This window comes from Podarcis liolepis (assembly GCF_965112155.1).
Source record: "Podarcis liolepis genome assembly, chromosome: 8".
NCBI lineage: Eukaryota > Metazoa > Chordata > Lepidosauria > Squamata > Lacertidae > Podarcis > Podarcis liolepis.
This window is the reverse complement of record NC_139560.1, coordinates 52,307,236-52,322,618: the sequence shown is the minus strand read 5'-3', so window position 1 is coordinate 52,322,618 and position 15,383 is coordinate 52,307,236. Positions and strand designations below refer to the sequence as shown.

General features: G+C 39.4%; 1 long non-coding RNA gene across 1 annotated transcript in view; it reads right to left on the bottom strand.

The window, feature by feature from the left end:
* LOC310714024 overlaps positions 1-15,383 on the bottom strand; it is a 497,831-nt gene that overhangs the window by 114,143 nt on the left and 368,305 nt on the right. The window lies entirely within an intron of this gene.

The window sequence follows — 15,383 nt, the reverse complement described above, 5'->3', positions numbered from 1 at the left end:
GACCGTATGTTCACACAGAAACCACCAAGAGGCTGCATGAATCACTCTGACTCATTACCTTCCAGTAATAGGCTGGCCTTTTTTCAATTTCAACTGCAAATGTGATTTGAAACTTTTTTTATGTATTATCTTCCAAACTTGAGCTGACAAGAGAATAAATTCAAGACAAAGGGTTTTAATTTTTTTCCTCCCTTCAGACTGGTAATTTTCACCACTAAAAATTCCCAAAATTGAGCCACATCTGTAATTTATACTAATTATGGGAGGATTACTTTCATCAGGTATTGATTAAAACAAAGATGTTTGAACTGAGTTTATGTGACCTTCAAATGATATAAATCAGCATGCCTTCATTACACTTAATACTAATAAAGTTGATTCTCTCAGACGTATAATAACTCAAAGGTCTGTTTACGTCCCATTTATTTATTTATTTATTTATTTATTACAATGGAGGGAAGAAATTAAATTATACTTGTTCCTCAGTTTTTCCATCTGTGAAATGGGGTGTGTGTGATGTCATTTCAAGCCTTTTGAATATTTTGTATCTTTAGAGCTGAAGTTCCTGTATACATGCAGAAAAGTTAACTCACAGCTTGAAATGGAATTGAAAAGTCTCATAAACATCTCTATTTAGTTTTTTTACCACACACACACACACACACACACACACACACACAAAATTTGGCTAGTTAGTCCAAATCAATATGCAAAATTCATTCTTCTGTCCCTCCGTCTATTGCTTCTTCACAGTAGAGTTAAATTGTAAAGTGAATTATGAACTTCTAATTCACAAAGCTACATTTATAAGAAAACAGCAGATATAATCCTTCTGCCAGGATTTAGAGGCTTTAGGCCTAGTAATTCTGTATTACTTTGGCTATTTCCTTTCCCATTACCACATCTCTCTTGCCTGCCCGCTTCCTTCCTGTCAACAGTATGCAGCCTATCATGCCTATAGGCAGTATGGAGAAGATGTGCCTCATCCCTCCTCATTTCTTAGCTACTCTGTTGTTCTTCAGATCCATGCTTCTGCCACCAAGGGTTTCTGCAGGTCCCAAACTCACTGCATGTTTCATCCCATTCCCTTTAACCAGCCTCACACAACCCTCTGCCATGCACTCCATCCCACCCAGTCCCTGACCTTAAACCATGGGTTCCCCCCCTCCTCTCATTAACACCCACTTTCCCAATCAGCGCTGTCCTTTCTGCTCCTTTTCTTTCATCTTCCCTTTCCTCACATTCCCTTTCCTTCGCCTTCTTCCTACTTTGCACTGTTCCCTCAGCCACCTTGCCCCTGGGCTCCTCCAAGCACTTTGGGATGTTGGAGAATTCTGCCTTAAGTGGACACAGATATGGAAATCCCTCTCTGCTCTCATATTCACTCAGCATTCAGGAATGGTGTTTCTCAAAGCATATTGCAACCGTGGGGCTTTTGTTTTTGTAAAGTCTGCAGAGTGCGTCTAAGTATTTGCATACAATTTAATTAATAATTATTAATTAATGTCACATTTCTTACTGGGCCTCTTTGATGTTTCCTCAGCAAACTTTAACTTGTAATATTTATACATGCGGAAGGGGGGAAACTGCTATAACCCTGTGGGGAGATGGTTAATTTATGGGTCACTAGCTGCTTTGTTTACTTTAAAGAAAGAACACAGAGGAAAGATACGAGGAAGATAATGTGGTCGTGTGTGACACAAGGATTTGCTGATGGCTGGGAGAGGGCCTATCAAGGTGGATGAGAGTCCAGAACGCATGTCAGGCCTTTCCCTGATATTATGCAGTGGTGAGCTTCAGTGGCTGATTCATTGTGCTTAATTAATATTGTTATTGAATAAATAAATGGGGTAGATGGATGAAGGGCAGGAGTGTTCAAATCCAAGTTAAAAACATACCCACACAATGCACAACTTCTAGAAGCACACAGCACTTTTAAATATAGCATTGCAATAGTATGAATGGGATTAGTTACTTGAATTTATTGTTGGTTTTAGTAGACTATTGGTCCTAGAACAATAGGATTCAGAATGCAGCAGTCTGACTGGTCCTAGAACAATGCAGCAGTATGATTGGTGCGCAGTAGCCACCCAATCCAGCTCCAGGTGGAAGTGAATCCACAACCTGATTGGCCTACAGGAGAATCCCGGAATTAGCCAATCACGTGCAGTCCATTGTGTAAATAATGTATATAAAGCAGATATTTTGAGGGAACTTTCATTCCTCCTCAGCACTATGAGCTGAATAAAGAGCATGAAATCCACTCTCGACTCTGAGTATATTTCAGTTTCGATTTTTAAAAAAGCTTTTAACCCCATTTTCTTGATAATGTTCATGTTTAGGGTTGTTTTTTAAAGGTTTTATTACATTATCTAAACTTTGTTAAATAAACAAAAACAAAACAGGGAGGGATGTTTTGGGGAAGCAGCAAAGTATAGGGCAAATGCAGAGATTGGCAATATAGGGATAGCAGAAAACATAATGGATACACTAAAATGCTGTGAAATTATGTAACAAGTGGTCTAGGTCTACGGCAAAAACTATGTATAATTTTGTTGCACTTAAAAAGCAAAACAAAAGAACCCACTAAAGCAAATACTATGAAATCACATGAAAGACATCTGAACAGCAACAATCATTATGACAAAAAATGTGTATAATTCTGCCACACTGGACAGCAAATAGAAAAAGACAGGGGTTCAGGCCAAAGTAAGGTGCAATATAAAGTATGATATATAAAGCAAGCAAGGTTCAACAAATGTACCCAAAATCACAAAACATACAATGCATAGAAGCAGTACTCCAAAGTTATTACAACAAGTCCAAACTTTACTTGCTTTATATATTATATTTTATATTGTACCTTACCTTGGCCTGAACCCGTCTTTTTCCACATGTGTATATTTTCATACAGTGGTTTTCCCACTTTTTGTACCCTGGACAGCAAGACAAATGTACACTTTGCAATCATAATGAGGGTTTGTCCATTTTTGTGTAAACTTTTACTTGTTTATTGTTGTTACAGTCTTGTGTCCTTCAGCTCTTCCTTGCAGTAGTCACTACCAATAAATGACACTCTAAGACAGGCACCCCCAACCTTCGACCCTCCAGATGTTTTGGGACTACAATACCCATCATCCCTGACCACTGGTCCTGTTAGCTAGGGAAGATGGGATTGTAGTCCCAAAACATCTGGAGGGCCGAATTTGGGGATGCCTGCTCTAAGATGATTAAGGACATCATATAGCAGCACCTGCTGACTACATTGGTTAAAAGTGCTTTCTTCATTTTCAAAGACAGTTTATCTATCTACTAGTTTTGAGGGGATTAATAACAGGGTTCCAGTTTCTGAGATAGCAACTTTTATTTTCAGTTTCATTGACTTATCTCTTTTCTTTACAGCAACTGAAAACCCATTATGGTTCTTTCCAATGGTCAGTTCATAAAAGATACTGAACCTTCTGGGACACTGTCCCATTAAATACTCAGCCGTAGAACTATCTAAACAGTACGATAGCAGCTGTAACTAATTCCTCTTCTTACTGAAATTGCAGAAAGGATTTGAGGCATTCAGGTCAAACGCGATAGACCACTGAGAGGGAAAATGATCTAAAAATTCAGCACAGAATAGCCATAGCTGAAATTAACAGAAGCAGTAGCCTCTTGGGGGGAAATCCAAAGGGTCTAAGTTAAGTGTACCAGATGGTTAAATCACACATGCAAGAGTTGATTACTTTGTAAGACATGGATTCTAAAAATAGGGCTGCAATTATCCCCAACAAATTGTAATGTGATGATATACGGCAGATGGAGATGTATTCTGCTGCGTTAAGGCATTAGAAAACTGGGCATATGACACACATTCATACCAGATGAATGTATAGGCATTCTCTTGTGAATACACAAAATTGAAGGGGAGAGTTCAGGGAGCCCCACATCCCCTGCAGGCTCATCAAGTTTTAGCAATTTGTCAGCTCTACCCCCAGGTATTGGTAGTAGTCTTTATTTTATGTACTGCTTAATGTCAGGTGGCTTCTAAGTGGCTTACAAAACAAACACCAATTCCATAGTGTTGTTAAAATATGGAGCTAACAGCCCCGGAGTAACAGCCCAGACCTTTCCACCCTGTTGCTCTTCCTCTTTCCCTCTCTTTGTTCTCCTCACCGAGGCAGCAGAAATTCCCTTTGTAGTGCATCTCTTCACCCTCTATCTCCCCTGTCTTCCTCCCTCATAATTCTCTCCTTGCATTTAAACCACCCTGGTTTCTCTATCCCTTCTGTTTTCCCCATTTGTTGCTCCTGTCCCCTTGAGTGTTCTCACACACTAACCTTTCATGAGCTGCCGGACACTCTCTGTCTCCTCTTATGCTCCCAACACTTTACATTGTTCTGGAGAAGCCAGGGAACTGTGTGGAGACCAACCCTGCCTTGCCAGGATCCCTTCACAGCACTGTTTCCAAAGGCATTTCTCCAGATCAGTGAGGCCTTATCTTGTGAACATGTCAAGTAATACTAATCCTATGCATGCAATCCTATACATGTCTGCTCAGATGTCAACAGAGAGGGCTCCCAGAATAGAGGAGGTGCCTTGCAGACATGGAAACTTCTTTTTTAGAAATAAATCTGTATCTCAGCTGATTGAGTAACAGAAAAAATAATGTTGGGAGGATGAAGGAAGTCAGCTTAGTTTGAATGAAGAATAGCTTGGCACATTGCTAAACAGCTTTTACCATATTTTGAAATATAAAGTGTGCCCTAAATAACTGAAGCTTCTGGTATGTGCCATGTGTTTATTTGAATATATTCCAGTTTAGAAAGTTTGCAAACAGAGCTTCTAATACCTGAATTATTTCCAAAGGTACCTCTCTGTTTTCCAGCTTTCAGCACCCACGCAAGTGCAAAGATAGTTTTTGCCTCCTGAGCTAAGGCTGACAACTGCAATAAAGTGTGTGGTCCTTTTATGATGTCGACAAACATCCCAAAGGGCAGGGTTCAGACAACTGAGCTCATTTTCATTTGTGATGTGACAGCTACAAGCTCATGATGTTCCCAAAGGTCAAAGAGCAGAGCATCTGGTCACTCTTTCATCTAAACCACCATTCTGCGTATGGTAAGAGATTGTGCTGAGAAAACAAGGTATATGAATAAAACCATAGGAGACTATGCCGTATCATCTAAGAGGTGCTTCAGCTGATCAAACCTCCAAGGAGGAGCAGGAGAAATGAATAACTTCTACTGCTTCCTTTCATGCTTTTCATGGGGTAAAGAAATACCCCCCGTTTCAAGAAAGGGGGGGTAACCCACCTTGGAGAAGTGGGAGTGGGTTGCAGGTTGAGAGTCCAGCACTGATGATATGTGAATCATCAGGCTTATATTTCATCAGGGAATGGTGGTCTGAGACTCATTTCTCAATAGGGACACCCAGTGTAATCCATGGTGGAAAAGATATCCAGAACGTTATCTCCCACCAGAGGTGAAATCCAATGAGCCTTTCTTGTCATAGCTGAAGCCTTCCTCTATTAGAAAGGCACCTCCTCCTCCATCCAGAAGGTAAGACCTTTTTTGTTGCAGGGAAATGTGGTAGTAGTCAGAAGGCAATATTGTGCCCTTTGTGCATAGTTTGACAACCCCTTCTAGGATTTCTGAGCATTTGACTTTAATGCATGAAGTGCGGAAATTATTTTTAAAGGTAAGTATATGAGTGCTCACAAACATTACACACACACACACACACTCCTGAGGGCTGTCATCAACAATGTACACTCATGAGTCTAAGGCTGAGGAGCAGTTCCTGGTTTTCTGATTGGTTAATTCAGCAGCTGTTTCCTCCTTTTCTTCTATAAATTAGTATGTTTGAGGAGGTGCAGAAAAGAGAAAAACTGGCATATGAGAGGGCGGGAAACGGTAAAAGAGGTCTTCTGGTTCTGAACTATTGGAAATGCCCTTTTAAAAAGCAATAATTCTCTCTCACACACACTCTAAAAGAAAGTTAGGGTAGGCCAAGACTAGCGCTGTGCTGAAAGTTCCTCCTGAATTTCCTCCCCTGCCCCCTCCTGAACCACTCTCTATCAATGATTGAGGAAATAAATTGCATTTGAAAATTACCAAAGGGGATATAAAATTTATGTGAAATTATTATGGGCAGGGTGCAGGGTTTTTGTTGCACTCAGTGTACTTTTGAGGTGCCTGAGGGGTGTTTGTGAGAGATAAGTTAAGCTAAAAAAAGCCCCACACCCACAAAAATTATAAAGAAATCCTAAAGTGAAAGAAGAAGGCAAGCAGGAAGACTCTTTCACAGGTAGATAAAACTTTTGGTGGGTTTTGGCACAGCACTACCCTAGACTACTCTGATTTGAGATCAACAATCAGGCCTACAATTCTTCAGAAGAATACGCAATCAATCCTATCCCTTGAAAGTGCCTGCCATGTTATTAGGATTCTTATCTTCCAAATAAAGTAAAGGATGTGCACATATTTTTATGTGACAAATCGTAAGAGGGCACTGATGTTTCATTACGTATTTCCCCCAGAGATTAGGAAACACTTTCATGTGTTTTCACAGTCAATAAGTGACACACACAGAGACACACTGAAGTCTTAGACTGAAAGGGCAATCCTCTCTGACTTCATGGCATTCATCCAGCACGGAGGGATGTCATTATTGCTGGATATTTAAATAGCATGCGGCAGAACCGAATACTTTGTAATGCGTAGCATCCAAAGAGATTAGTTTATAGCATGCAAATTGATAGGCAATTTTCATGGCTTTTATGGAGGGAATAATATCTCTAAAGCAGATGGGACAAAAAAGTACTGGAGCCAGGTCAGGCATGTGGCTTTCTTGCATTCAGTCTTTGGCAAGGCACCTCAATGTTGATATTAAATTTTCTTGTGTGGGGAAGAGCGGAATTTAATCTCTGCATTAGTTACGTTAGAGGCAAGGCTTTGCCGATTGACTTGACACATAACAGGGAGCCTACCACTGGCTTGGCTGGTGTGTTTAAAGGGGGTGTCGGGGGGGGGGGGGAACAGAAACTATCTGAATAAAAGAAATACATATGCAGGGAGCCCACTACTTTGCATGTTAAGTACTCTGGGCTATAGATCAGCCTTGTAAATAAGCCCACAACAGTTACTAGCCTGCTAAGAGGCTAGACAGCATGAAAATTCAAGGCATTAGCTACACAGAGCCAACAGATGAGATTGTGCTGCTTGAGCCATGGTTGCCATCCCTGGTCATCATTGCAATAGTGGGCAGATCTAACTCTCACATTGCATTTTGCTGTTATTTCAACCTTAGAGGTTTGGGGTCCACCTGAGAGTGGATTCAAATCTACCTGTCAGCATTCCATTGGGAATTCTTTGCCTACTCAGTTCATACAAGGTGTGACCGGAAAGTTTGGTGAATGGTCACAGATATCGGACAGCGAGAAATATTTGAATATACATCCCTCACAGGTCTTTAAAGTAGGCCCCCTCTGATACAATGCACCACTGACAATGTTCGTAGACCATTGACAACATTCTCTGCCATCATTCAGACGGGCAAATGCCAATCACACATCAATAAGTCACAAACTCTGTTGACATTTGCCACTGTTCTGCTTTTTGACAGTCTGCCAGACCAAGGGTAATCTTTGATGGTTTGCTGCCCTTCATGGAAACACTTAAACCACTAACCCACCAAGATTTTCCCTCGGGTCCTTCCTAGACAGGCAGCAAAGGAGAAGGTGGAGAGACTCTCTGGGTAGGAAGGAAGCATGGGTTGGCTGGGTGGACCAGCAGAGGGTGCTGTGACCACCACCAGAGGCCTTCTCAGTGGTGGCACCCTTGTTATGGAATAACCTCTCCAAAGAGGCCCACCAGTTTTATGTTGTTATTATAATTGATGTTCGTTGTATTTTGTTTTTTAAAAAACTAATGTATGGTGTTTGTTTCTGTAAGCTGCCTAGAGAGCTTTATTGATAGGTGGACAATTTATATGTAATAATGATGATGATAGCAGACCAGAGGGGAAAATATCCTTCTACTATGTGGGAGCTAATGGTGTTTTCTTTTTTAAAAAAATAATATATATTTTATTTTTCAATTTTCTAATTTTACATCATCAAAAAAATTTTATACAACACATTTTGTATACCCAATGTTGATATCAACACCTTCCCACCCTCAAGGGTGTTTTCCTTTTTCTGTGATCACCATGGCCCAGTGGATGAGGAACAGAGAGAGATCTTTCTGCATCTTCCCACTCATGTGTCTGCTTGGAATTCCTTCTTCCCTTTGTCTACCAGCCAAGTTGTTATCTAAAAGGCCCCCACAGTTTTCCAAAGAGTGATTAAAAAGGCATGTCAGATGTCCAGGATTAGGAAATAAGTGTATTGTATAGAAATCAGTATTGGTTGGGGTAAGATACCTAGCAAGTTGCAATAGAGCAGTATTTCATTTTAGCAGGAGAACATGGATGGCAGAAGGAGACCACGGGCTCCATTCTTCAGAAATGCATGGGCTATCACCAACTCTGTGGAAGGAACTCATTGGCATATAATGCCTAGAAACATCCTATGACTGAATCTAAACCAAATGCAAAGGAATGCAAAAAGAATTTTAATAAGAGTCTCAACATTGCTCAGGGGCATCGAACACATGCGTATGTCTCCCAGGGAACAATTAAATGCAGAGCAGGCCCATTTTATTGCTTTTGGTCTTAGTGGTACAGTCTGGGAAACCAGATGTTTTTGAACTGTTTTAAACTGAATTAAGGTACGTAAGTGTAAAATATGTTGTTCATATTTTCTGTCTCTCCCATAACAGAAAAGAAATAATGAAGCTGTTACACTGAGAGTAAATTAGTCATTTTTAAGTGCAAAGTAATGCCCCTAATGTCACATCTCATATTGATTTAAATGGCTCAGGTTGGTACATTAATTAACATCTCTGATTTCACCAACTGAAAATGAGAATCACTGAATCATGAACCTCAAGAATACTGTAAAAGTGATTATGTTTTATGCAATATGTATGATAGAGAAATATTTCACAACAGTCATTTTTAAAGATCTTGCTATCAATATTTCACACAGCCAGACATTTTTTAAATTTTACATGACACGTTTCCCCCTGGCAGCCAGATGGCTTCTTTGACTATATGAACACCATCAACAAGTATTCAGAAGACATCTACTGGGGGAACTAAGCATGGGGGGGGGGTAGCTAGCTCTGGCCTTCAGAATATATGCCAGATATCTTTTCTGGTTTTATTTTGATGGTAGATGAAAGGAGTTGAGAGTTCTAAAAAGGAAGGTATGCTCTCTGAACATTGTTAATGAAGCAGCACCATCAAAGAAAACGAGAACGATCATTTCCAAGGAGAAGGAAGTAAAGTGGCAGACACCAGTGGCTGAGATTAAATAGCAGGGGTGACAGTGACCTCTGGAACTGTCCAGTGCATGTGTGTGTGTAAGTGAATTTTGCAGTTCAGAATTTCTATATCTATCATGAGCCAAACCCAAGGCACCTCTGAAGTTTGGTCCCAGCTTGTTATGGGCTCAGCTGGCTAGCACCTCTGTCGCCGCACTCAAAATTTATGTGGCAACAATGTCAGCTACAATGAAGGCAGTGCCTTGTCAATTCTGCTCCTCTTGACTTACTGCAGAGGTGGGTGGAAGAGCGTCAGGTTCACTGAAGCATTTTGCAAGCTTTGTACACGATCCTTTAGTTTAAGCAAGATGTTGCAATAATGATAATGCTGATCATATTATCAGTACTCTTAAGGACTATTTCATATTGATTTATGTAAACTGCTGAGAGGTTTTTGTCAATTAAGCAGCATATAAATCTTGTTTAATAAAATAAAAATAATTCTGCAAAGTGTGCAAGACTTCTGCCTGAGTCCTCCGAAAGCCACTGCCAGTCAGAGAAGATAAAATGGGTAGCAGCCAACTTCTGCAACCGACATGGTCCTGGTGTATGTGACAAGGTCTTCAGAATGGTAGCTAGGAGATGGCAATACTCTAAGTTCCTAATAATACTTCCCTAGTGCCCAGTAGCTCATTGCATAGGCAAATGGTTGATATGAATTCTTCAGGCTCCATCATGAGGGATGTTAAGGTTAGGGTCTCACTCATCTTTTCTGTTTCTGGCCAGCAACAGTCATGTCAGAGCTGAAAGAGAAAGAGAGCTCTGAGGACTCAAACCCTCACCATACAGAGCAGCTCCCTTTTCACTCAGTCGCAACAAGGCAAGGAACAGAGACATCATTGAACATCTCCTATGCACCATTCTGAAGACTTCAGTTGCATACATCAGAGCCATGTTGGTTTTACTATCCTGGCAGGATAGTAAAAGTATCATGCAGGTGGTCCAAAGCTCAAATTTAGACATAAGCCTTTGGGGTGGACCACCAGTTTGCCCATGCAAGTTATAGTCCACATATTGGCCACCTCGGGTGATTTAAGCATCACAATTGCAGGTGTTGCTGTGTGGGAAATCACACTCAAACACAGTGTTTCTACTAGGTCATATCATGCCAATTTATATCAACCACCCCACATTGTCAGAACTGGGCTTATGGCTCTGCATCCAGTGGAGTTGATGGAAAGTTCAGACAAAGAAGAAAACTGGACATTGAATGAACCAAAATCTTATGAGACATACTTTTAAATCAAATATTAGACTCTATGAGTGGTCCCAGCAAACCCGTGAAAGATCCAGATATGGATCTGGGGAACAAATGGAAATAAGATATGTCAGTCTCCTGAGAATATGATGGTGAGTCATTTAACTTTGAAACCAGTGAATATCTTAAAGAACACTTCCCATTCCTAGAGACCCTGTATATAAATTAAAGATCACAACCCCCAAGAAAGCCTATACGCTAACAACGACTTAAAAAGAAAATGCTGTAGTCTTAAATACAACTATTTTGGCATGAGTCCAATTATACTGAATGGAACTTGATTCTGACTAAATATGCATAGGTTCAGACTACGCAGATCTTACAAATATTGTTTTGGCTATATGAATGCCAAATATTGATGCCAAATAAAGATTGCCTCTGTTCCTTCTGTGCCTGAAAGAGAACTGTTAGTTTTGCATGTCAAAACAATGCCACGGCAGATATGTATTTTGAATTAAACTACTTGTTGAAAATGACTTTACTTGCAAGCTTGAAAAGCTACGTCTGGGTGTTTTTTAAAGCTTTAGCGAAAAACTGCCTGGGGGAGGAAATTTGTATTATTAGCAACAGAGTTGTTAAACATATCATTAAATGCGCACATACATTGGAAAACTATGGATTAAATATAGATATCCTTTTTTTAGATATGGAAGAAAAATAATGAATATGAACAGCATCTTTTCCTTTTCATAAACAATATTCTAAGGACAGTAGGGAATTCAGACAGCTTGGAAAACAGATTGTCTTTTCTTTAGCCATAATTTCTTCATAATCAAGAATAGAACCAGTGCATCTACAATCTGGGATAATATAGCCTCAGAGACTTTAATCTTCCTCTCCTAATTTACATTGGTGGCCCTTGTGGTCTATAAAAACCATGCTACCTTTCATCTGTTATGCTGTTTGTATTTTTGAAGGGGAAAAAACCCCTAGCTTCTTTTAAGAATATCCTCCAATTTCCCAAGAAGCTTACTGTACATAATATTAATCTGGAAACGTAAAGAGCTGCCATGCTCTCTGGTAGCTTTTAAGGATTTCAGACCTAATACTATGATATCATATCATTATGTTAAAAGTACACCTTGTGAGGTATTCGTTTGCTAGTTTGGGGTTATGAAAATAAAGTAGGGAAAGATTTCATCTACCATTTGGCAACTATCAGTGGTTTTTGGAATGATAATATTTCAGTGACATGGTAATGTGAGTTAAGAATGATTGAAGAGCTGAAAATAGGGGCATGCGTAGCAGCTCCTGGGAATTTAAATGAGTTTTGTACTTACAGGTTGAATTTCTTCATCTCTGTGAAATAGGACTATATCATTACTAAATACATGGGCTAAATGTAGGCTCATGCACTCAGTGTTTCATCCATCAATTTATCATTGATGAAGGTGTGATTACCTTAATATAGTAGTGATGAGTTTCAGGTCGTATGAAAACTTTGTGATTACTGAGCAATGGACAGCCATGTGTTGCTACCATGTGTTCACAATCATACAAGCACATATGGTGTGCCCATATACTCGATTAACATGTTTACTGAAAACAATAAAACCATTCTATATGGAACAGAAAAGTGTTGTGGTGTGCATTATATTGTTGTATATGGAATACAAATCCATCTCACAAAATTGCATTGTGTATACAGTGGTACCTCAGGTTAAGTACTTAATTTGTTCCAGAGGTCCGTACTTAACCTGAAACTGTTCTTAACCTGAAGCACCACTTTAGCTAATGGGGCCTCCTGCTGCTGCCGCACCGCCGGAGCACGATTTCTGTTCTCATCCTGAAGCAAAGTTCTTAACCTGCAAAGTTCTTAACCTGAAGCACTATTTCTGGGTTAGCGGAGTCTGTAACCTGAAGCGTATGTAACCTGAAGCGTATGTAACTTGAGGTACCACTCTAGTTTTCTCTTGACAAGTCTTTGAGCTGGGAAGAAGGAAGGTTCGTAACAGGATTCAGAACATTCTTTTTCATGCTCCACACAGTTTCACAAAGTGATTCACATAATTAATTTAGCTTAGATGGCCAAATCTTGAATGACAAGGTGAAGCTCTCACCCTTACAGTAAATAAAAGAAATCTGCCACAAATTGCATAATCTAATGAAGCACTAATTTGATTTATTTGCTGCTGCATTAAAAGAGGATTATTTTTTTGCTAGCAAATCAGGATTTAAACCCATGCATTTTAATACCTCCTAAGAAGTATCCCCGAATAGGAAACCTGACTGTTGCTTACAACATTCAGTAGTTAAATTTCACTAATATATTTGCTGCAGAGACTTTGAAAAACATAAAACGGTGTAGAGTGATTAATTTTTTCCTGTGAAGGGATCAGCTGATCATCAGTACAGCAGGGTTTGGAGTCAGCAACAAACTACACTGACTGACTGGTTAAAAGGCAAAAGAAGGGTGTCTCTCTGGTGGTCCCCCATGGTTCAGATGCCTGGCTTGTCACCTCCATTCAGTACTATGGACCCAGTCCTGTGGCTCTCCCTCATGACTTAGATTAAGCAGGCTAAATTTCAGATGCTTGTCAAAGACTTTCCTGTTTCTGCAGGCATTTTAAAGTTGCTTTCTGATTCTAGGATGAATTTTAATTGTTCTTATTCCTTGTAATTTCTATAAATATTTTATGTACGCTGCTTAGAAATTCTGAATATAAAGCTGTATATAAATACCTGAAATTAACAATAATTTCTCACTCCCAAGGCTCAGAAACTTTATTGAACTGTGTCCCATGACAGTGGCTCATGGAACGTGCAGCTTCTTCTTTTGGAAACCGCCCTCTTTGAGGACTTGCGTCTGAGCTGCAATTCAAATCTGGGACTTGTGGAACACATGGAAACCACAGCCACTAGGCCCTAGTTAGTTCAACTCAGACTGTGTCTCTCTTTATTCAGCCATCTGGTCACAATAAACAAACACTGACAACTTCTGCTCCCATTTCTGTTTTCATCAGAATCCTCTGACATCCCCAGGGATTGGTAAAGGACAGCCAAGAACCCAAAAAGATTGTGGGGTCAGAGGACTCTCATCATAGTCATTTGACCATGATTTTGTGATATTATGGAGATCTCAGATCTCTTTCATACGTTTCAAATCAAACTTATAAGAATTGAAATGTATGTTTGAAATCATAGGATCTAAAAAAAGGCAAGGGGATGTGAATATGAGCTGTCTTCCACAGTGTCTCTATGAAGTTCATTCAGCTATTGAGTCAGGTTCCTTAAATATACTTGTGTCCTGTATATCAGATGTCTATTCTTTCCCTGCACCATCACAAAATACAGACCCCCTTGAGCTATCAACTATCTAAATGGCCTTTTATCTCCAGTTGGTATTTATAGTTCAATCATTTTGTTTCTCAGACTTACACCGCTGAAATCGGTACCTACTTCAGTTCAGAGTGTTGTGAAAAGCCAGCTCTTAAAGTACTCTTTTAAATAACACATTTCCTTCCAACACTGCTGTAGCTTGAGCTTTATTTCATATAGAACCACTCTAAATCATTTTTGTTGTGTTTGTTGCTATCAACATTGGGTGTTATACCAATTCAGAATATAAAGCAAAAATCTGCTGTTGTAAGGAAAAGTGAAATATGTTTTGTCTAAACTGAAAACACAGGTGCAGGGAGATGAAGAAAAAGTGGGGAGATTTGTGCTCTAAAAAAAGTGACGGCAATGGAATGCTGGTATACCTCTTACATTATGGATAAAGTGAGGGCCATTTTACAACAAATTTTATGTAATCATCCTTAGATCCAACCCCATTTATATATTATGGGAGCAGCACAGTGAAAAAATCAAGACTATGTGGGTAATTTATATGTTGGAATATTTTTTTCACTTATTTCACATCACATCCTAGAGTCCCTGGAAGGTTCACATTAAACAAACCAAATTCACAATTTCTGAAGCAACTAGCCTTTGACATGTCAAAATTTTGTGATACGGTTCTTTGACTAAAAAATGGATACAAAAATTGGTGATGCTAGCAAACTTGACATTGGCTTGTTCAAAGGTCAAATCCACTAGGTATGAAAATGAGCAGAAGTATTCAGAGCCTGAGTCTTCTTCCATCAATCTATGTTCTCATCATTAAAGCAGAGATTGGTTATGAGTTAGTCTGTAGTTTGGATGCGTACACGTTCAGCATGACTAAGCATAAATTGCTGCTATCTTTGCACATGCTCAGATGTAGATTGATGTAACCTTTTACATGAAATCAAAGGTTCTCTACAAATACATCAATAAAATGAATAAACTATGAATGCCCAGTTTTCAATGTACATGCATTGGAATCATTTTCCTTTAATCCTTCAGTAATTGACCAATGACTAATCAGTTTTAAAATTTGGATCTGAAATCCTTCAACAACCAATAGTATTTCCAGAAAGACTCTTGACATGTCAGTTCCATCCACTATTAAATATTGATTTAAATAAGAATTATGGTTGTTAATGTTATTTCACAGTGTAATTATAGGCATGTCTACTCAGAAGTAAATCCCAATGAGTAACCCATTTGTTTCTTTGTATTTCTTTTAAAAAAGAAATCATTCTGGGAGGTAACCAAAAATGGTCCATTGAGGAATGAGGATGCTCTGTGGGCAGAGTGCCAACTGACTTTTGAATGGGACAAGGGATGAAAAGCTTGGGGGGATTGGAATGGAGTGTCCAGAAAGAAGGTGTGACAGGATGGTTGGG